The sequence below is a fragment of the Meriones unguiculatus genome, assembly GCF_030254825.1.
Source record: "Meriones unguiculatus strain TT.TT164.6M chromosome 13 unlocalized genomic scaffold, Bangor_MerUng_6.1 Chr13_unordered_Scaffold_39, whole genome shotgun sequence".
In the NCBI taxonomy this organism is placed as follows: Eukaryota; Metazoa; Chordata; class Mammalia; order Rodentia; family Muridae; genus Meriones; species Meriones unguiculatus.
In genome coordinates this window covers 4,243,968-4,267,258 of record NW_026843648.1, presented here as the reverse complement: position 1 = coordinate 4,267,258, position 23,291 = coordinate 4,243,968, and positions in this window count along the sequence as shown.

Below are 23,291 nucleotides of genomic sequence, written 5' to 3'. Positions count from 1 at the left end.
GATTCAAACCTGGAACTAATGGCAGAGGTTCCTAGTTAACATACCAAATCAAACCTACCTGCCATTTTCTCCCAGTAATCCTTCAGTCCTTCCATGTTATCTGGTCCTCCAGGCTAGTACAGCCCACACAATACCCTGAATTCTCCTTCCCAAGGCCTGAGCTAACCTCACCTCCCCCCTCTTATCCATCTATAGGCAAACTATTTTGGCTACCTGTCCCTGTCAAGAGCCATGCAGGAGAAACAGCAAAACAGCTGTAGAACTCATGGAATGTGGCTCCCCTGTTAGCATAGTCACAATGAGTTTGTCGTGGAGAAGCATAATCCAAAGAACTGATTTTCCTGAGGACTTTGTGTTCTTATGTAGCATGTCTCTGCTCGTTGGCCTTTATGATGCCCATATTCCTCATAACATGAGTTGTATGACAACTCTAAGGAGGCTTCTAGCCCATCACTCGGCAATATCACTGGCATTTAAAATTAACAATGCTTGATCTCTTTTCACATGTTTACTGGAGCAGATCAATGAATTAACCAGTGCCCTTGAAAGGAGTCATAGATATAGATTGTTAGCAATGACCATTATAATTAGAAAGAATTTGGAAAAAAAGATTGTTTAACAAGGACAGGGAAGATGTTTTTGCTAATGGCTCTGATGTAAAAAATCTTAGAGAACAATTTAAAGTTAAGAAAAGTACACTGTTAATAGGAAAGCCAGGGATGTTTTAAGGTTGATGAGCAGAAACAATAGCCCAAGGCAGCATTGGCTGTCTGAGTACCCTAAAGCTGGGTCTGAAACTGAGATACCATGTGATTCACCTATACTTGTTTTTTTTTCCCATCAGCTCATTGATATAATTTAATAAAAATGATTAATGAGTAGATGCACACCCCTTTAAGATTTAAAGTACAGGTGCCAGTACCATGCCATTTTTATTACTGTTGCGCTATAGTACTACTTGAGATCTCGGATGAAGATACCTCCATAAAATCTTTTATTGTACAGGCATTTTTTTTAAATAAATTCTGGGTTTTTTGTTTTTCCATATGAATCTGAGAATTGTTCTTTCAAGTTCTGTAATGAGTTGTGCTGGTATTTTGATTGGAATTGCATTGACTCTTTAGATTTCTTTTGGTAGAGAGGTCATTTTTACTATGTTAATCATACCAATCCTGGAGAATGGGAGATCTTCTGATGTCTTTCTTGAAGTTCTTTTTTTTTCATACAAGTCATTCACTTGCTTGATTAGAATCACACCAAGATACTTTATGTTATTTGTGGCTTTTGTGAAGGCGTTTTGTTTCCCTAACTTCCTTCTGAGCCCATTTGTCTTCTGTATGCAGAAGGGCTTCACTTTTTTTTAAATTTAATTTTGTATCCAGTCATTTTGCTGAAGTTGTTTATCAGCTGTAGGAGTACCCTGGTTGATTTTTTGGTATTATTCATGTGTACTATCACATCATCTACAACACAAGCTGGGCTGGATGTGGAGAAAAATGAACCCTCCTCCATTGCTGGTGGGAATATAAACTTGTGCAACCACTTTGGAAATCAATCTGGTGCTTTCTCAGAAAATTATGAATAGTGCTACTAGAATATTCAGTTATACCAACCCTGGGCATATATTCAGAAGATTATCAACCATACAACAAGGACATTTGCTCAACTCTACTCATAACAGCTTTATTGACAATAGCCAGAATCTGGAAACAAGTTAGATGTCCCCAAACAGAGGAATAGACACAGAAATTGTGGCACATTTATACAATGCAATAGTATTCAGCAATTAAAAACAAGGAAATCGGCAGGCAAATGGATGCAACTAGAAAAGACCACTCTCTCTGAGTGAGGTATCCAGAAGCAGAAAGACACTTATGGTATATACTCACTTATATGTGCATATTAGTCATATAATATAGGATTAAAATACTAAAATCTATAGTCGTAAAGGATATAAACAACAGGAAGAACCCTTGGGAAGATGCTTAATCCTCATTTAGAAGGGAAAACAGGATAGACATCAGTAATGGGAGGAGACAGGGAACAGGGCAGGAACCAACCACAGAGGGCCTCTGAAAGAATCTACCTAGCAGGGTATTGAAGCAGATGGTTAGACTCATAGCCAAACTTTGGGCAGAGAGCATGGAATAATATGTAAGATTCAAGAGATAGAAAGACCTCGATGGGAGAGGCCCTCCACAAGGAGGCCAATTGAGCCAAAAAATATGGGCCCTGGGAGTCCTGTTCCAACCAAGGACCATGAATGAAGAACATCTAGAACCCCTGCTCAGATGTAGCTCATAAGTATCTCAGTTTCCATGTGAGTTCCTTATTAAGGGTAACAGCAGCTGTCTCTGACATGAACTTAGGGGCAGGCTCCTTGATAACCTACTCCTGGAAGGTGCAGCCTTGCCAGGCCACAGAGGAAGATGCAACCATTCTTGGTAAGACTTGATAAGATAGGCTAGGATAAGATAGTAGGGAAGGAGGACGTTCCCTATCAGTGGACTAGGAGAGGGACATAGGGGTAGAAGAGGGAGGTTTGTTGTAACTGGTGGAAGATCACGGAGGGGCTTACATCCAAAAAACAAAGTGAATAAATTGTAATAATCAATAAAAAGAAAAAAATGAGTTTTTTTTTCCTGAAATGGTTGGACTCAGGCAACTGTCTCTTAAAAACAAATAGAAAGAATAGTACTTCATCGCTTCACATTTTCCTTTTTCCTGTAATACTATATAAAATAAATACCCTTGATAAAATTCAGTGGTTTGTTATATATTCCTAGTATTATAATATTGTAAAATATTTTACAAATCAAATTTTGGATGTTAAGTGTGTAAAAATAGTTTATGAAAAAGTGGCTTGACATTTCAAAAGAGCAAAGAATGATTACTCAAAACTCAGGAGGGCAAAAATAGAAGAAAAATTGATGGAAGATTAAATGATATATAAATAAATTAATATCTCTTACACATTAATTATAACATTTTGGTTATTGAGATTTAAAGATAGACACAGAATATTTCTCAAGTAAACAATTTAAGCTATTATTAATAGCTCTTATGCATGCACCCTGAAGTATTTCTTTATATTATTCTTTTTGTCACTGAAATGTGTTCTTTGAGAAGTCATGCCACTACATCCTGATGTTCAGGCTCTAATACTGACCATTCAATTCTTATTTCAGGGTACTGACTGCCTATAGCCCAATTAGGAGTGAAGTCAGACAATATTTGATTTCTGTGTTTAGCTCAGGTCATAACTTTTGATGATACATTTTGAGTTCATCCACAATTTCAAAGTAAAATGATTGACTTTCTTGAAATATTAAATGTTCTCTCTCGCTCTCTCTCACACACACATACACACACGCAACACACATGCATGATACAGTTATTTGCACCCCAAGACTTGAAATTGAAAGAGCCAAAAGAGGTATATATGAGAGATTTTGTAGGGAGGACAGAGAAATGAGAAATAATGTGATTACATTAAAAATTAGGAGTGAAGTCAGACAATATTTGATTTCTGTGTTTAGCTCAGGTCATAACTTTTGATGATACATTTTGAGTTCATCCACAATTTCAAAGTAAAATGATTGACTTTCTTGAAATATTAAATGTTCTCTCTCGCTCTCTCTCACACACACATACACACACGCAACACACATGCATGATACAGTTATTTGCACCCCAAGACTTGAAATTGAAAGAGCCAAAAGAGGTATATATGAGAGATTTTGTAGGGAGGACAGAGAAATGAGAAATAATGTGATTACATTAAAAATTCTCAAAAAACAAAAGTACAAGTTTTCCATGAATAAAAAAATTGAATAATATTATATTTTGCACTCATGATTCAGGACAATCAATTCCATTCTGTCTTAGCACATGGTAAGCTTTGCTTCAGTAAACATGAGTGTAGATGTGTGCTGGACCAGCCCAAGTCATCTGTTTCATATGGATAATGGTGGAACTCCTCATTCAGTGTGTACAGTAATACTCCCTTTTAAATTGACTCAAGAATTTTAGGTATTTTTTGTGTGTGAACTGTATAAAATAAAGTTCCCCTAAACTTCTTTTTTGATCCACTTTCTTCTCCTGTCTCCTTTCATCCTTTTACACGGAGATGCTGTCCAACCTGGATGATAAAGAGTGTTCCATAGATGCAGAAGAATGGACATTGTTGTATAGTCCATTCTGTTAGTTCCTGTCTTTCTATTGGAGAATTGAACACCCAAGTTGAGAGTTTTCAATTAGCAATGTTTATTATTTCCCTTTATTTTGTAGTTATGGTGTGGGGTTTTTGCCTCCTGATTTGATGCTTGGGATTATTCATTCTTTGTGTTGTCTTGGGTGTGGTTAACACTTTAGATTGGAGTGTTCCATTGATTGGCTTCTGTAGTGAAGTTTTACAGAGATACTGCTCATATTTGGTTTTATTATGCAATATATCTTTATTCATCATTTATTATTGAAAGTTTACTGGATGTAGGAATAAGGGTCCCTTAAAGATTATATATAATGTGTCTCAGCCATTCTAGGTTTAGAATCTCTCTTGAGAGATTAGGAGTTACTCTAAAGAGTCTGAATTTATATGCAACTTAGTATTTTCAACTTGCAACTTTTAATATCCCTTCTTTGTTTAATATACTTTTCTTTACATTTAATGTTTTGATTTTATGTGCTGAGCACAATTTATTTTCTGGTACACTTTAATTGTTGTTCTATATACTTTTTGTACTTTCATAGGCTACCCCTTCTTCATTAGGTTAAGGATACATTCTTCTATTATTTTCCTGAAAATATTTTCTAGAATTTTAATGTGAGTTTTGTCTTCTTTTTCTATTTTTATTATTCATAAATTACTTTTTTGCACTTTTTAGAATTGCTGGATCTTTTGTGCATAGCTATTTAACCTTTCTTTTGACAAACTCTTTTTCTTCTTATTTTTCTTCTTCTTCTTCTTCATCTTCATCTTCTCATCCTTCTCCTCCTGCTTATCTTCTTTCTCCAACTCCTCCTTTTTTTTCTTTCTCTTCATCGTCCTCCTTCTCCTCCTTTTTTTTCTTTTAAAAATAGTCATTTTACTTATATATTCATCCGGATTAAAGTCTTCTGTTCCTGTAATCATGGCAACTCTTTCCCATCTCCCCTTCTATCCTGTCTAAATTCACCCTCATATTAAACAAGGAGGGCTATAATGTATAATAAGAAAATAAAATAGCAAAAAGACAAAAGCAAACACATCTGAGTAGGAAAAACAAAAGAAAAAGAGCCCAAGATGGGAAATGGTGTAGACTTGCTCAAACATGCAGGAATCTCACAAAATAGTAAACTTGAAACAATGGTATACACACAGAGGACATGTAGCTTTAAAAATAGAAAAAATCTTCAGCAAATTAAAATGAGAACTATGATAAACATTTTTTAAATGAATGTCAGAATTCTAGGACATGAGAATCCAAACTTGCCAGTGAGGGAAATTTTTGGCCATCTACCTATTAGAATGTACTCTTAAAAATACAATTAAGAATAGTCCCTTGGATACAATGAGTGTACCTTGGAGAAAACTACATTTTCATTTGCAAGCACTTATCAATTAGAGATAGGGCTAGGGACAGAACACTAAAGGCCTTGTGCATGCTACCTCAGTCTCTCACAGTTCATCTATTCTTCAGTCGTCTTAATTTATGGTGATTTGTTCTTTGATATCCTCTTTCTTTTCTGGCTCTTACACTCTTCTGGCTGAATTAATTAAGAGCCTGAAGGGCATATTCTGAGGTCTCTCACTGACTATTTTCTCTATAGGTCTCTGCATTTGTCTCCATCAGATGCAGGATGACATTTTATTGATGATGGCTGAACAAGATACTGGTCTATGAGTATAGCAGAATGGTGTCAATGGTCATTTTATTACTTTTAGTAGAATGTAGTATTTGCTTTTCCCCAGAACCATGGTCTGTGTAATTTCTTTTTCTTGATCAATAAAGCAGTGTAAGGTGTGGATTCCATCATGTGAAGTGGGCCTTAAGTCAACTATAGATTGGTATTTACTTCTACAACTCTTGCACTAATATGTCTTACAGGTAGAACATTGTTAAAGTTCAAAAGTTTGGTAGCTGGCTTAGTGTTTATATTTTTCCTCTTGTAGTTGCAGAGTACTTACCATATCAAAGTTGCTAGAATGTAAGTATGAAGGTTCTATGTAGGCACAAGCTCTATTTATCTATGTTCCATGTAAGTGTAAGTGTTGTCTCCAGCAAGAGAGCACTGCATTCAATTTGTGGAGTGCAGCCTATAGTCTTGGCAAAAGCCTGTATTGTTTTTGCATTACAATCACACCACTTTGGCCAATACCTCAGTTAAATATAAACCATTACCAGTACTGGATGCTTTATTTAGTGACAAGAGATTTCCAGTTGGAACTTTCTTCTTGTGTGGTGATTTCATTTATATTGGCTTGTTATATGTATATATTTTAGAAATTTTCTATTGCATTAGGTTTCCACTGTACCAAACAAATGACCCTTAATTTTACCTGTCTTTCCTCATGTTACCTTTTCATTGCCCTCTTCCTTTCCCAATCCCCTTCAGTTCTATCTTTTTAGCCCACCTTCCATTTGTACCAAGTATTTTATTTCCCTTTCCTATGGAGAAATCTCTGCCTCCCCTAACCTCCAGTTCTTAATCTGTATGTATCCCTTGCATTATTATATTCAGTTGCTTGCATATCATACATCTTGCAACTAATATATATGTAAAACAAATACATATCCTATTTCTCTTTTGGGGTCTAGGCACTCTCACTCTCAGTTACCTGCAAATGTGCATTTACTTTCAAGTTTCATGATTTGATTTTTTAAATGTCTGAGTAATAGTTGATTATGTAAATACAGTAGTACTATAACAAAAATAGAAATAAACACTGGAAAAACAGACAAAATCTTCACAAATGGTGCTGACCAAATTAAATGCCTATATGTAGAAACATGGAAATAGATGCTTATTCTTATTTTCCCTCAAAAGTCACCTCCAAATGGATTAAATCCTCACCAAAGTTTACATACATTTAAAGTCTTGAAGTCAGCACAGATATTTGACAAAGATCAAGCATATCTGAGTTGCATGTTACAATAGCCTTCATACTATCTTTCAGCCTTGGTCTTGATCTCCACTTGCTACATGCTTAGAGGGCTTTCAATACATGTACAACCTGGGGCCATTGGAGCAATGGGAATTTTTTTCATGAATCATTTATGCCTTCACCCTGGAGTACTGCTTCTTAGCTTCTCCAGAAAAATCCTGAGCATACTGCTCCTCTCATATTTAGGGGAAATATCAATTATCTGGCCCTACATAAATGTCTTTCTCATAAAAATGTCAGAAAACTCCTTATGAGACTTTAGCTTCAAGATAGTCTTGCAAAATCTACCCCTGTGTTTCCTCAAGAAGAAAATAATCAGAACATACTCTTAAAAAGGCAAACAAAGTTTCTAGAGCCAGGAGAGTTGATAGTATTTGAGATTAAATACCTTGTACTGCTGTATCCTCAGATGAATACTTGGCATATAAGATTAGGAGTTACATATGGTATGCCCTCAATGATTAGATAAAGATGTAAATGAATGACTGGAGACATCTTCACCTTACACTAGGGTCTGTAATGATGGACAAAGAATGTTTTATAAAAATGATTTTTAAAGTGAGGTATTAGGACCTCCTTTTCCTAGAAATATCAGCTTTTACATTATCACTGTGATGTTGTATGACCAAAATAATGAAAGAATACTTAGATTTAGCACATAAGTAAATTCTACAAAGATATGAGATATAGACAATGCATTATGCCAGGAATTTAATAACAACTGTTGCTGCTTTGGCTTAAATTGTTTTTCTTGAGGCTGTCCATTAAAATATGATAATATACTAATTGGGACAAAGCAATATGCCCAGGCTGGCTTGAAGATTTTCTACCTATTGCCATTGAATCTGAGAATGCGTCCAACCTGAGAATGGGGTTTCAGGCTGTGGCAAATATGCCTCCATATTCTCAAAAATGTCAGGTTATGGCATTGATGAAGAAAAATGATAGTAAAAAGATAAGGTTTATCAATGATGACTAAATTTATGACAGATAAAACACCTGTCTGGAGACAAAAAGGATATAATCTATGTTTTAGAAGAATGTGAATCTATCTTTTATTATTGAAATCTGTCTAAATAAAGAAGTACTCTGACTGCCAGTCCATCAAGACTTTAAGTTTCTTTGGACAACCATGTCTGACTCGTTTCTGCACCAACTTATTCTTCTCTCCCTCAACTGCTGGGGCTGATCCCCAGTCTTTTGCCACACTCTTTCTATTCTTTCACAGTAGGGTGAATAATCACAACTGAAGATCTAGAACTATATTCTTCAGAGTAGATAGGACATGTGATATCTGTTTTCTGGATTTGAGTTACCTAAATCAATATCGTCATTTATATTTCTATCTACTAATGTGCATACCATTTCACTTATCTATATCAGTTGAAGGATATTTAGGTGTTCTCATTTTGTACCTATTGTGAACAGAATAGCAATGAGTATGGTTGAGAAAATATTTTTGAAGGAGTATATTGAGTCCATTGTGCATAAGTCAATGAAAGTCATAAGTGGTTCATATGGTAGATTTATTTTCATCATTTTGAGAATTCTGAACACTGATTTCTGCTATGGATGTACAATTTTGCAAGCTCCCTTTGCCATAGGTCCAGGTTTTTGTCTGTCCAACAGAAGATGTTAACTGTCAACCTAATTCCTGTTTTCTCCAGAAAAAAAAAAATACTAAGGAAAAATATATAGTACCTGTGTTATTTATCACAATTACTATTATGTAATTAAAATTTGAATACTTATATTGTCCACAAATTAAAAAGTAACATGTATAACTTACTAAAATGTGTTTTCAGAAGTAGTTTATATTCTGAAATAGAGTGTATCTATATAACATTGCTTAAATGAAGGGCTCTTTTAGTTATGGTTAGATATACATTTTATATAAACTTACTAAAATTAAGGGTAAATAATTTCATTTGAAGACACTAAGGTATTTTATTATAGTCCAGTTATTGGACTTAATGATGGGTAGGTCATGGTGCTTGAGAAAGATCCCCAAAACTATAGCTGTGCTGACAGATAAACACAAAGCCATGCAGGCCAGGACCAAACCCAGAGGATCCTCAAATGACAGGAAGGTCACTGCCATGGGCAGGCACTTGTTTCTCTCAAGGTTTGGGTACTCTTGAATTCAGCAAGGGATACACTCCTGCTGATCTGTGGGGAGAAAGTAAATCAACATCTCAACTCCTACAAGTCACTCCATGTTCAGTGCATGAAGAAAGATTTCCAATGATACTGTGTGCATCCTATCACATTCTCTTTTACTATAGTACCAAGAAGGACACTAAACATACATTATTTGTCATTTGAGGTAATGGTTGCCTAAGGTTTTTTTTCTAGCTAGATCTATGATTAAAGATGTGAGTATTTTTTGTGTTTTTCTCAGTCAATTGTGTTATTTATGCTTTATTCTGTCACCCTTGTTTATCATTAATTTTTACAATTTATTCACTTTGTATCCCAATTGTAGCCCCCTCTCTCTTCTCCTCTAGGTCCCAGCATCCCTCCCTACTTCTCTCCTATCCTTCTCCTGTAGTCCTCTGATAGGGAAGGTCCTATCAGACCCTGTCCTATCAGGTTCCTTTAAGACTCCCTGTATCCTATTCATCTGTAGGTTGACTAGGTGGTCCCACCAGGGAGAAGTGATCAAGAAGCAGGCAGCCAAGTTCAGAGACTGTCTCTTCTCCCCTTACTAGGGATCCCATAGGGACACTGAGCTGTCTATGTGCTACATCTGAGCAGGGGGTCTAATTCCTCTCATGCTCTTTGGTTGATGCATGAGTCTATGCAGGGCCCCAGGACCCAGATTTTTTTTTTGTCGGTCTCCTTGTGTAACTCCTGTCCCCTTTAGGTCCTTCTATCTCCCACTTCTTCAATAAGACATTTTGTGCTCTATACAAAATTTTGCTGTGGGTCTCTGTATCTGCTTCAATCACCTCTTGAGTGGAGTCACTTAGTGTTCATCTGTGAAAGGCTCCTATCCTGTTCTCTCTCTTCTATGCGTTCTGGCGTCTATCCTGTTTTCTTTTCTGAATGAGAATTAAGCATCTTCCCTATGTTTCTCTGTTTCTCCTTGTACTTTAGGTTTTTAAGGTCTGTAGAATTTAGTATGTCCAATCTATATTGTATGGGTAATAATCACTTGTAAATGAATATATACCATACATGTATTTCTGCTTCTGAGATATATCACTCAGGGTGATTTTTTTTAGTTCCATCCATTTGCCTGCAAATTTCATGATTTTCTTGTTTTTAATATCTGAGTAGTATTTCCTTGTGTAAATGTACCACAATTTCTGTATCCATTCCCCCATTGAGGGACATCTAGTTTGATTCCAGATTCTGGCTATTATGAATAAAGCTGTTATTGTCATAGTTGAGCAAATGTCCTTGTTGTATGGTTGAGCATCTTTCTGATATATGCCTAGGAGTTTTTTAGCTGAGTCTTGGGGTTAGCAGTATTCCCAGTTTTCTGAAAAAGCACCAGACTGATTTCCGAAGCAGCTGTACAAGTTTAGATTTTCACCAGCAATGGAGGAGGGTTCTCCTTTCTGCACATCTTCTCCAGCATGAGTTGTCCCTTGAGTTTTTTCTCTTAGTCATTCTGTTGGGTGAGAGGTGGAGTCTCAGAGTCGTTTTGATTTTCATTTCTCAGATTTTTAAGGATGTTGAGCATTTTAAGTGTTTCTACACCATTCAATATTTCTCTGTTGAGAATTTCTGTTTAGCCTTGAATCATATTTTAAATTGGATTATTTGATTTGTTGGGTTATTTATATATTCTGGATATTAGCCTTCTGTCAGATGTAGAGTTGGTAAAGATCCTTTCCCAGTCTGTAAGCCATCCTTTTGTTCTGCTGACAGTGTCCTTTGCTTTAGGGAAGATTTTCAGTTTCATGAGATCCCATTTATTGATTGTTGATCTTTGAGCCTGTGCTGCTGGTGTTCTGTTCAAGAAGTTGTCTCCTGTGCAAATATGTTCAAGCCTCTTCCTCAATTTTTTTAATAACAGATTAAGAATGTTAGTTTTATGTTGAGGTATCTGATCCACAAGGAATTTACTTTTGTGCAGGGTGATAAGTATGGATCTATTTGTATGTGTGGACATCCAGTTAGACAAGCACCATTGGTTGAAGATGTTCTTTTTTCCATTGAATGGTTTTGGCTTCTTTGTCAAAAATCAGGCATTGTAGGTGTGTGGGTTTATTTCTGGGTCTTTGATTCAATTCCACAGATCCACCAGTATGTTTCTATGCCAGTACCACACCGTTTTTACTGTTTTTCTGTAGTACAGCTTGAGATCCAGGATGGAGATACCTCCAGAAGTTTTTTATTGTACTGAATTCTTTTAACTATTCTGGATTTTTTGTGTTTTTTATGTAATGTTGAGAATTGTTATTTCAAGGTCTGTAAAGAATTGTGTTGGTATTTTGATGGGAATTGCATTGAATCTCTACATTTCTTTTGGTAGAATGGCCATTTTGCTGTTTTTTCTTACTGGTCAATGAGTATGGGAGATCATTCCATCTTATGATATCTTCTTCAATTTCTTTCTTCAAAGACTTGAAGTTTTTTATACAGATTTTGCACTTGCTTGGTTAGTCACACCAGTGCACTTTATGCTATTTGTAGCTATTGCAAGGTTGTTTTTTTTCCCTAATTTCTTTCTCAGCCCTCTTGTCTTTTCTATACAAGAGGGCTTCAGATATTTTTTAGCATCTTTGTATACAGCCACTTTGCTGAAGGTGTTTATCAGCTGTAGTACTTCTCTGGTAGAATTTTTAGGGTCACTCATGTATACTGTCATATCATTTGTGAATAGTGATACTTTGACTTTTTCCCTTCTGCTTTGTATCCCCTTGATTTCCTTTAGTTGTTTTACTGCTCTAGCTAGAACTTCCAGTACTATGTTGAAGAGAAAGGAGAGAGTGAGCAAAGTTGACTTGTCTCTGATTTCAGTGGGATTGATTTAAATTGCTTTCCATTTAGTTTGCTATAGGCTTGTTGTATATTATCTTTGCTGTGTTTAGGCATGTGCCTTTTATCTCTGATATCTCCAAAACTTTAAATATTAATGGAACTTGGATTTTATTAAATGCCTTTCAGCATCTATTGAGATGATTTTGTGGTTTTTGTTTCTCAGTTTGTTTAAGTCGTGGATTACACTGATGGATTTCTGTAGATTGTACCTCCCCTGCATGCCTAGAATGAAGCCTACTTGGTCAGGATAGGTGAGATATTTGATGTTTTCTTGGATTCATTTTGCGAGTATTTTATTGAGTATTTTTGTTTCAATATTCATAAGAGAGATTGGTTTGAAATTATCTTTTTTAGTGTATCCCTGCCTTTTAGTTAGCCTTTGTGAGGTTTAGGTATCAAGGTGAATGTGGCCTCATAGAATGAGTTTGGTAATGTTCCTTATTTTTCTGTTTTGTGAAATAGTTTGAAGAGTATTGGTGTTACCTCTTCTTTGAAGGTCTAGTAAAATTCTGCGCTGAAACCATCAGGCTCTGGGCTTTGTTTGGCAGGGAGAATTTGATGATTGCTTCTATTTCATTAGGGCATATAGGTCTATTAATTTAGTTACCTGATCCAGATTCAACTTTGATAAGTGGAATCTAGCAAGAAAATATTCCATTTCATTTAGATTTTCAAATTTTGTGGCATATAGACTTTTAAGGTAAAACCTAATGATTTTTTAATTTCCTCAGTGTCTGTAATTATACCTCCTTTTATTTTCTGATTTTGCTGATTTGTATAGTGTCCCCCTGTGTTTTAGTTAGTTATGCTAAAGGTTTCTCTATCTTTGTCATTTTCTCCAAGAACAAGCTCTTGCTTTTGTTTATTTTTTGAATTGCTTTCTTTGTTTCTAATTTATTGATTTCTGCCCTAAGTTTGATTATTTCTAGCCATATACTCCTCTTGTGTATGTCTGCTTCCTTTTGACTAGGTCTTTCAAGTGTGCTGTTATGTTGATTTGAGATGCTTCAGATTTCTTTATGAAGTCACTTAGTTCTATGAACTTTCCTCTTAGAATTACTTTCATTATGTCTCATTAGTTTGGGTGAGTTGTGCCTTCATTTTTGTTAAATTCTAGAAAGTCTAATTAGTTTATTTTTTCCATAATCCAGCTGTCATTGAGTAGAGTTCACTTTCCATGCATATGCAGGCTGTTTACTATTTTTGTTACTATTAAGGTCTATCTTTAGACCATGTTTTTCTAATATGATACAAGGGATTATATTGGTATAATGTTTTTTTTTTTTGGATGTATACAATTTACCCTTGTTCATTCAAATGCTGATTTCTCTATTCCACTGCCTGGTTTCAATGCAAATATTGCATTGTGATGCTTTTTCTAAGCATCGCCTGTCTCAAGTTTGCATAAACATGCCACCATTTGTTCTCTATATTGTCAATTAAAACAACCAGCCCCAATACTGAATAATGGAGAGGATAAGGTGAGACATCCTGGTCCAGAGTGGGAGGAAGAGAAAGGAGACAGGAGAGGAGAGGAGGAGAATCTGCAGGAGAGGGCTTGGCACCACATGCAGAAATTAACTGGAACTAAAATATCACAAAAAGCAAGTATGATGGGTGAATCTGAATCCTAGGAATCTCTGTGGGCTTGGAGGTTTAGGATGGAGTAACTGTTAGCCAACATTGTGCTCTAGGTTAATTAATTAAATCCTAGTCTCTGTGTGGTGATTTGGTTATACAGCTGTTTAGGAATAACCACTGCTTAACCAAAAGATTTATCAATAGTAAATATTAATAATCTACAACAAATGGCACTCAACTAATCTAAGTATCCACACCCTTTAAATCCTACTTTAATTTAATTTGGTGGGGGAGAGGAATAAGCTCTCAGTGATACAACCCAAACTTTAAACCTAAAAACTCCCAGATAAATTACTGGCTCTTTAAAAGAGACTCTTAAACATGCCTCAGAGCAAAAGACAGCCTACTGTGGGCAGACCTGAGACTGAACAAAACTGGTTGCAACTACAGTCTAACAGGATGAGAGATAAAACAGACTTCTTTGAGCTTGGCTGATAATCTCTTCTACAGTTTTAAGACAGAAATAAAGGAAAGTTTAGAAATTATGACCATGGTTACATTCATATTCCTCAATTTAACTTTAAAAATTGATTTAGCCTTTTATGTGTTCTCAAAGGCAAAGGCTTTCGAAAAGATACTGGAACAACACAAAGAACAAGTAGAACAATATGAAGAAAAAAATGAAGGTTGGAAACAGGACATAAAACGAGATACAAAAATTTACAGAACATGATAAACAACAGGAAAAGAGGGCAGAGGTTTTAGAAGATATACTGGAAAACACAAAGAACAAGTAGAACAATATAAAGAAAAAATTAAAAGTTAGAAGCAAGGCATAAAACAAGACATTCCAGAGATTATTGAACAAAACAAAAAATAGAGAGATGGGTGTAAAATATGGGTACAGACCTTAAAAAAAGAGTTTAGAATACTAAGTAATACTCAGGCAGACGCAAAAGATAATAATATAGAAAGCCAAACAAAGTTGGTTAGAAAACAAATGTTAGCTTATCCAGTCAGTGTACAACAGAGACCAGCAGATGATTACCCACAGGATTACCATGAGGCTGAATGGCACCCTGTGGAAGTGCTAGACCTGAGAAAGTTTAAAGAGAGTGTCACCAATTTTGGAATGCATTCACCATTTGTTAAACAAATGCTGACTTCCTGGCCAATCAGTATAGTAATCCCAAAGGACTGGGAGGATATGGCAAAGACAATAAAAGAACCTGAGCCATATTTACAATGGCTATCATGGTGAAGAGAAGAGGCTAGAGAGATAGCATACAAAATAGAGCCAGGGCTGTTGGTATTTTTAAGGAATGGCTGCTTGGTGATGGCCAATAGGCTCACACAGAGATACAAGCTGTATATAATGAAGAAACCTTAGTATTATGTCACCTAGCAGCCTTAAATACCTGGGACAAGGTTGAGGGATCAGGAAAAAGGCTTGAGCCATTCTCTCAGGTCATACAAGCTCCAAGTGAAACATTCACTAATGTTTTGCAAAGCTGGGGATACAAGTATATCAGATCCACTAGCTAGAAAAGCACTAATAGAACCTTTAGCTTTTGAAAATGCAAAGATTTTGATTGTAAAGAGGTAATACGGCCATTAAAAGCAAGGTGTGCACAAATAGACGAATGTGTTATAAATAGGATTGACATCAGACCTCAATTTGACCTTGATAGGAGAAGCTACCCCTAAAAACATTGGGAAATGTCTTAATTTTGATGAGCAAGGTTGCTGCAAATGGAGTTACCAGGAAAAACAAAATAATTCAAAAAGGGAGCCTATACGTCCTAGAATATGCAGAAGATGTGCAAGGGTTGACATCGGATAAGTGAATATAGAGCACAGATAAATGGGGTAATTCTTTATCAAAAAATGCCTGAAGGGGCCTGTCTCAAGCCCCAATACAGGACAGGGATACTCCTCCACAAGAAAGATAAACACCACTGCTCTGGGAATAAACATTAAAAATTTCAACAGTGAGGCCAGGGTAGGTTTTATAGGTAAATAAATAAAAAAAAGGAAGGGAAGGGAACAAAAAAGCAAATATATTGGCAAACCTCTATAAATGATCATAGGGCAAAGTTAAAGATAATTTTAAATAGTATTGAAATTGAATGTGTGGTGGATACTGGGACTGATGTCACAATTATTACTTGTAAATCCTGGCCTCCAAATTGGCCACTTCAGGAGGTGGATATTCAATTCCAAGGAGTTGGGACTTTATCTAAAGTGAAACAAAGTGTTAGATGGTTTAAATGTACAGAACCAGAAGGTCAAATAAGAAAACTAAGACCATATGTGGCTGAGATAGCCATAAACTTATGGAGAAGAGATGTGTTACAATAATGGAAGACCCAGATTAACATCCCCCCATGTTATGAGGCAAAAAACAGGTAATACTCCTGATAAAGAAGCTAAAATTATTTTAAAATGCCATCAAAAACAGTTTCAGACTGTCCAGGCTGTCCATAAACAAAATACAGCAGAGGCCATTTTTTCAACTGCCTGTTGGAAAGCCACTGCTGATAAAATTCCCACAGCCTTACCACTAAGGTGGTTGGAAAACCAACCTATTTGTATTGAACAATGGTCTATGAGTAAAGAAAAATTACTGGCACTAGAACAGCTAGTCCTGGAACAACTGGAGGCTCAGCATATAGAGGAGTCCAACAACCCTTGGAATTCTCTGGTATTTGTCATCAAGAAGAAATCTGGCAAATGGAAGATGTTAACAGATCTCAGAGCCATTAACAAAATTATTCCAGCAATGGGGTCATTACAATCCGGAATCCCATTGCCTTCCGTGTTACCTAAACAATGGCCTATTATAGTGATTGATATAAAGGATTGCTTTTTCACAATTCCTTTACATGAGTATGATAGGGAAAGGTTTGCTTTCTCAGGACCCACTTTGAATAGAAGCTGTCCAATAAAGAGATACCACTCGAGGGTCTTACCACAAGGGATGTTGAACAGTCCTACTTTGTGCCAATATTTTGTACAACAACTGTTGGAGGTAATTTGTAAGCAGTTTCCTCAATGAATAATTTACCACTATATGGATGATATCTTATTGGCTGATTCAGATAGAAAAACATTAGAAAATATATTTGATGAAATAAATAGAACTTTGCCTTGTTGGGGTTTAGAGATTGCGCCCGAAAAAGTACAAAGAGGAGATTCTATTAATTACCTAGGATACAAAATAGGTCTACAAAAAAACTCAACAACTTGGAAGAACCCAATTAAAAACTCTCAATGATTTTCAAAAAATTACTGTAAGATATTAACTGGCTATAGCCTACATTTTGTTTAGCTACTCAAAGCTAAATAACTTATTTTAAACCTTATATGATGATAAGGACTTTAAATGTCCAAGAACGTTATCAACTGAAGATGAAAATGAATTGGCTCTGGTAGAAAGGAAATTACAAGATGCATATATAGACCATATTGATCCAAAGACGGCCTATATTTTGGTTATCTTGCTTTTCACTCATTCTCCCACAGGAATTCTAATGCATAAGGTGGACTGTGTCTTAGAATGGGGTATTTTTGGTACACAAGCAAAATAAAAAAAAAAATTAAAAATCGATATAGAAAAGTTCCTGAATTACTCTTAAAAGGAAAAATGAGACTTCATCAGTTGGCTGGAATAGATCCAGCTGGAATTGTGGTGACCTTTCCCAATGCTGAGATTGTATCATTATGGGCAGTGAACGGATATTGGCAAAGAGCTTGTTGTGAGTTTTTCGGAGAAATCAGCAACAGATACCCCAAAATCAAGTCACTTCAGTTTATAAAAAGAAACAATTGGATTCTTCCTCATATAATAAAAGGAACTCCAATTTTTGGAGCTCCCATATTTTATACGGATGCCAATAAATCAAAAATGGCAGGTTCTAAGTCAGAAAATCTGAGTAAAGTGATGGAGAGTGCTTATGATTCAGTTCAAAAATCAGAATTATATGCAATTCTCTTGGTGTCATCAAATTTTCAAGAATTTCTTAGTATAGTCACTGACTCTCAATATGCAGAAATTATTGTTCTACATATAGAAACTTCTGATCTAATTCAGGCTTATTTGGACTTAACTTCACTGTTTCTTCAATTACACCGAGTAATAAGAAATAAAAATAATACATTGTATATAACATAGATCAGATCTGATATGCATCCACCAGGCACTCTAGCACAGGCAATGATGAAATTGATCAACTATTGACAGGAAGTTTGTTTGAGGCCTCAGAATTTCATTTTAAAAACAGTATGTTAACAGCAAAGGTTTAAAAAGAGAGTTTTCTATCACTTGGCAACATGCCAAAGAAATTGTGCGAAAATGTCCCACTTGTTCTTTATATAATTAAACTCCACTACCTGCAGGAAGTAACCCAAATGGTAAACAAAGAAATGAAATTTAGCAAATCATGTGTTTTATTTTATAGAGTTTGGTAAACTGAAATATGTGCACCATACTATAGACACATATTCAGGGTTCCAATGAACAAAAGCCACAAGTTCTTTTTTCTTTTTTCAATGCAGTTTATTCAGGAACCTTGAACAATCATCTGACCCTGGGAAAAGCCAGCCCACAGGTTAAATATCCTCTGGGTAGCCAACCTCAGCATGCCACGTGGGCAATGAAGATAGGTCCACATACATGGAAGCAAGCCATATCCTCAGCCTTAGCCAAATGCGGAGTTGTTTGTGACAGAGAGCACTCACCATCGGGAAGGTGGAAGGCGGAAACCAGCTCCATCTTTCAGGCGAAGCCACAAGTTCTAAGAAGGCTGATTTAGTTATTACAAATTTATTAGAAGTTCTGGAAGTTATGGTTATGCCTACACAAATCAAGTCTGATAATGTTACAGCATATGTCTTTAATAAAATGGAAAGATTTTCTTACATATTATAAGCTAAAACATGTAACAGGTATTCCGCAGAATCCTGCCAGTCAAGCAGTCATTGAAAAATTGAATCATACTTTAAGGGACATGCTTAACAAACAGAGAGGGGTTTTAACCCCCCCCCCACGAGATAGATTACATAATGCTTTTTTGACCTTAAATTTCTTAAATGTTAATGAACAACAAACAACAGCTGCACAAAGACACTGGGTTATAGAAAAAAAATTGCTGAATTATTTCAGCCTATATATTTCAAAGATACCCTAACTTCACAATGAACAGTAGGGGATGTATTACATACTGGGGAAGAGGTTTTTCATATGTTCATACAGGAGAAGAGAAATTCTGGGTTCCTTCAAAACAAATAAAAATCAGATATCACAGAGGAAGACCACCCGAAAACCTTGGTCACACACAAGAAGAAAGAAATTAAGAATACCAAACAAAACAGGCAATATAAATTGATAATCGCTTCACATAATTCTAAAGCTGACTGAGACATAAAAAATGTCTCTAGCCAGAACTTCAGCAGTACATGACCAATAAATCCTTGGCTATAATATCCTCAATTTTTATTATGTCATTCTTTTAATTGGCATTGATAAAATTGGTTTACAGTTTAATTTCATTCTGAACATCTCATACATTTATAATTTTAGAACTGTATAATGCTTGTGAGAAATTATATGTTTGCAGAACAAAAGGAGTGAATACTGGAGATGCTGGACCAAACCTGACAGAATTTTTCTTCCAGCATGCTGAGATATTGACACATCTGTTTGTATCTTGCATGTTCCAGAATTGTGCTTGTTCCTGCCTCAACAACTTCAATTGCTGTTTCTCATCACTGCCTGCTCCCAAGAGAGCTTTGAAGAAAGCTACAAATCTTAATTGGTCCAGCATTTTAAACTGTTCTAAACAGGACTTTTATTATTTTCTCAACATTCAAAGACTGGACCACAAATATTGCTTACTTAATTAAACATTTTTCCAATTTTCTTTGGGCCCCCAACAGGATTTCTGCATGTCCAAAATGTCAGCTAGAAGAAATCAATGAGAATGATGTCATATTTTCCTTAAGGGGGATTGGGTAGGTTTTTGGTTGTTTTCTGTGGCTACAAGTGTTTATTGTCATTGGGAGATGTTTATAAATTACTAATGGTATTATTCAGAGTGAAACTGTTATGCCATTTTGGGAACCCCAAAAGACCTGGGATACACTCTGCTGTAAATACATGAGGTTTTTAAAATTGTATACGTGTTCAGACATGGGACACAAACTTCCTGTGGACACAGGACAGGAATGTAGCCCTGAGATCTAGGGAAGCAAGGTTTTTATAGGGCAAAACTGCAAGCAGGGACTTACATGCTTTGGCTTTACATGATTGTGTAATGGAAACTCAGTTTGAAAGGATTGGTTACTTTGGGCATCAAGACCACAAACAGTTCTGGCCTGGTCCTATGGGCCAGTTTCCTAGCAACTGTATAATTAGTGGGCAGGAAAGAATGCAGTAAGGTTAATTTGTCCCCTTAAGGCTAGTTCTTCCCCAAAGGAGGCTGGACATGTTTCCAACTAACTAGGCTTTATTCATGCTTATGCTTTAAACTTTAAAACAATACCCACTGATTTTAAGTCTTTGCTCTCTCAAATCCACTAAGAATTAATGTAATTGAGATTTTAAAAATGAAATAAAATGAAGTTTCAAATCTTTCTTCCATCTGCTATTTTTCCCATAAACTCTACTGTGTGCCTTCCTTGGGAAAGGAACCTGTTTCTGACAATGTGCCAGCAGGCCTGGCTCTGATTTTTTTTTATTTCAATCTTATTATTATTATCATTATTATTATTAATTTGGGTTTTTGAGACAGGTTTTCTCTGTGTAGCCCTGGCTTTCCAGGCCTCATTGTATACCAGGCTGGCCTCGAACTCCCAGACATACTCACAGACATCTACCTGCCTCTGCCTCCCGAGTGTTGGGATTAAAGGTGTGTGCACTGTGCTTGGCAGGACTTTCTTATAGCCTGGTTGAAGTCATACTTTATGACTTAGGACATGTGAGTGTGAAGAGCTGGCAGGGGTGCAAACCCTTCCTTTTGGAGAGAGGGTTTCTCTTGTGGCCTTGCATGTCCTGAACTCGTTTTGCAAACCCAGATGGCCTGGAACTCACACCAGCCTCTGCTTGCCCCACTGACAGCCACAGGCATGCGACACCACACCTGGCTTCTTGTTATAGTCTTTAAGAATGATTTATAATCTCTGTCTGCCTTCCTGGGACCAGCTCTGTTTTGACTGGGAGAGTTTGCAATCACTAAAAGAAAGGGGGGCAGGGACCCCAGGATTCCTTCTGCAGTGAGCAGGGACTGGCTGGGCCCTGGCTGAGCAGGGAATTTAAACTGGACACATTTAAACTGGGAATACATAAATTTAAGCTGGGGCTGTGTGTGCAATAAACTAGCTTTACTTACTAATGGACCCTTGTGCTTTTTTCCCTTCTTCTAAGAAGTGTAAATCCCATCTATTTGTTTATTTTTACACGTATGACTGTTTTGCCTGCATGGATAGGTGTGCCTGTGTACCAGGTGGATGCCTGGTGCCTGAAGAGGCAGCATTGACAACCCACAAGTATACCTTTGAGTTTTTCTTTTGCCATCTATTGCTTCTCATGGGACCTACACATTAGTCTGGTTTGTTGCCTCAATGAGAGTCCCTTGGAGAAAAATAAGATTTTCATTTATTATCATTGTTATTATTATTGTTATTATTATTATTAAATAGGGAATGAGTGTTCTTTTTGGAGGGATGGACACTTTATTTATGATTCATAGTGTAGTTCTCTTTATTATGGAAGATTTTTTTATTATTTGTACACTATTCTGTCTGTATGCCAGAGGAGGGCACCAGGTCTCACGATAGATTGATATGACCATGTGGGTGCTGGGAATTGAGCTCAGAAACTCTGGAAGAGCAGCCTGTGATCTTAAACTCTGTGCTATCTCTCCTGCCCCCTTATTTCTTATTTTTATTTTTTAAATTTTTATTTATTCATTTTACATCCCTGTCTTAGACCTCCCCTTCTTCTCCTTCTCCTTCCAGTCATACCCTCCCTTTTTTTCCACTATCATCCCTCACCTGGCTCTTCAGAAAAGAGGATCACCCTGCCTCTCCTGTGCATACCCACCCACCCCAGCATATCAAGTGGCATCAGGACGGAACACATACTCTTTGCCTGTTGAGGCAACCCCAACAGGGGAAAGTGAAAGAAAAGATAGCTTGTGGGTCAGGGTGCATTCATATGTGTGTTGGTCCTGCTGTGTTTACAAGGCCTTGTTACCCTTGTGTCCTTCATCCACTCTGGCGCTTACACTCTGCACACAGAGTTTCTTGAGCCCTTAGGGGCTTAGGGTTTCTTGCAGACATCTCATTTAGGGTGGAATGGTCCAAGGCTTCTCACTGTTTGCATATCAACTGGATGTGGGTCTCTGTATTTATTCCCATCTCCTGCAGGAGAAATTTCCAATGATGGCCTAGCAAGGCACTAATCTGTGAGTATGGCTGTGCTCCTTTAGCACAACTGTAGCATTTAGATTTCTCTTATGTCCTTGGCCTCTGTAGACTCAGGTTCCTGGCCAATCAAGCAGTATTGGATCAAGGTTCCTTCTCATGGAGTGGGCCTCCTGAAACCCAACTAGATATTAGTTGGTCTCTTCTGTGACCTTTATACCACAAGTGCACCAGAAAATCTTGTAGGCAGGTCACTGTTGGAGAGTGAAGGGTGTATGGCTGGGTTGGTGTGTACTTTTCTCTTCTGGTGGCATGCAGCGTATGTTCCTGTATCGCAAACAGCCGTCTATAAGGGTGAAGGTTCTCGGTAGGGGCCAGCTGGGATTCGCTGTGTCCAATGACTTGTGAAGGTGTTGTCCTCAGCAACAGAATCTTACCATCAGGTTGGGGAGAGCACTGGAGGATGGACACAGGTGGGGGGCCCCAGGCCCTGCTTTGATCTAGCACAGAGACCTCCTGCGTACCGACTCCACAGGACTCTGGGAAGCCTGCTCTCAAGACACGCCCTTGTCTGTTCTTATTAAATTGAAATAAATACATAGTATTAAATGAAAACATCATATAGATAAAGCTAGTTATTAAGTGACACGTGTGCTCCACCAGAGGGCACCAGATTCCTTGACAGATGGTTGGAGCGCCACCGTGTGGTCCCTGGGATGGAACCTGGCACCTTGATAAGAGAGGGATTTTCTGTGTCTGATGGCTGTTGCGATGACAAAGGTCGGCTTTTTTTTTTTAAGATTCATCCATCCATGTATTCATTCATCCATTCATTCATTCTGCTTGTGCACCAGAAGAGGGCACCAGATCCCATTACAGCTGGCTGTGAGCCACCATGTGGTTGCTGGGAATTGAACTCAGGAACTCTAGAAGAGCAGCCAGCGTTGTTAACCTCTGAGCCATCTCTCCTGCCTCCAGTTATTTTTTAATATTTAAAAGACATTTATTTTCCCTGTGAGCGCGTTTCTGCCTTCCCAAGACTAGTCCTCCTTTGACTGGGCGACTCAAAATTAATTTTAAAAAGGGGGAGGGACCTCAGGATCCCTTCTCCAGGGACCAGGGACCAGCTGGACTTCCTCTGATC